We start from the raw sequence: 1,234 nt of genomic DNA, 5'->3' as shown, positions 1-1,234 counted from the left end.
AAATGCAGGCCACTAGTAAGATCATGTGTTATTTACCATAGAAGTATCGGTTTCCAGTGCATCATCCTTGATATGCTAACTGTAAAACTTTTTATTGCTTTTACTTTGTGGAGTAAATACACTGTGCAACTAGTAGATCTGTAATAGCATTGTTTAAAAAAAAAAAAGGTTGTTTTTGTGTTTTGGTTAAAAAGAAGTAAGCAGTCCAGTTTCCCAAGAAGGGGAGAATTCTGGTATTTCTTTTCTCCTAATTTCTGAGTGCAGTTCTGGGGCTTCCAATTTCTTTTGATAGGAACTGGGGTTTGCACAATAAAAGGAACATTTCTGATTCTGAATGCATGTAGTGTAAATCAGAGAATCAGAGATTGATTTCTGATTCTGAATGCATGTAGTGTAAGTCAGAGAATCAGAGATTGACCTGCATTGGAAGGGACCTTAATGATCATCTAGTTCCAACACCCCTGCCATGGGCAGGAACACCTTCCACTAGCCCAGGTTGCTCAGAGCCCCATCCACCCTGCCCTTTTACCACTTCCAGGGATGGAGCAGCCACAGCTTCTCTGGGCAGCCTGTGCCACTGCCTCACCACTCTCCCAGGGAAGAATTTTTTTTCCTAGCATCCAATCTAAACATATGCTCTGATTCAGTTTGAAGCCATTCCCCCTTGTCCTCTCACTCCAGGCCCTTTTAAATAGTCTCTCTCCATCTTTCTTGTAGGCTCCTTCAGGTACTGGAAGGCTGCAATTAAGTCACCCCAGAGCCTTCTCTTCTCCAGGCTGAAGAATCCCAACTCTCAGCCTTTCCTCATAGCAGAGGTTCTCCATCCCTCTAATCACCTTGGTGTCCCTCCTCTGGACTCGCAACAGGAAGGACATCAACTTTTTGGAGTGAGTGCAGAGGAGGCCATCAGGATGATTAGAGGGATGGAGCACCTCTCCTCAGAGAAAAGGCTAGGGGAATTGGGTGTAAGGCCCTTTTGCAGCATCTTGCAGATCGGACAGACTTTATTGCCTGTCTTGAATTTTTCTATCCAGATTGTTTAAGTCTGAAAGAAAATACCTACCAAAACAGCTTAGTAGTTCTTAAGTGGTTAGAAGAAATCAACATGGGTTTTTTTTGCATTGAAAATTTCTTCACACCTTTTCTTTGAAACTTAGCAGTTGGGTTTTTTGGTCAGAAATGTGCTTTCTTGCCATCCTGGTGAAAATCTTCCCAAATCCGACTGAGCCTACAT

General features: G+C 42.9%; 1 protein-coding gene across 1 annotated transcript in view; it reads left to right on the top strand.

The window, feature by feature from the left end:
• Nucleotides 1–1,234, top strand: part of CCND2 (cyclin D2) — a gene marked incomplete at its 5' end in the record, with an annotated part of 26,239 nt that overhangs the window by 13,471 nt on the left and 11,534 nt on the right. The window lies entirely within an intron of this gene.

The sequence above is a fragment of the Acanthisitta chloris genome, unplaced genomic scaffold (assembly GCF_000695815.1).
Source record: "Acanthisitta chloris isolate BGI_N310 unplaced genomic scaffold, ASM69581v1 scaffold14924, whole genome shotgun sequence".
In the NCBI taxonomy this organism is placed as follows: domain Eukaryota; kingdom Metazoa; phylum Chordata; class Aves; order Passeriformes; family Acanthisittidae; genus Acanthisitta; species Acanthisitta chloris.
This window is presented reverse-complemented; position numbering and strand designations above follow the sequence as displayed.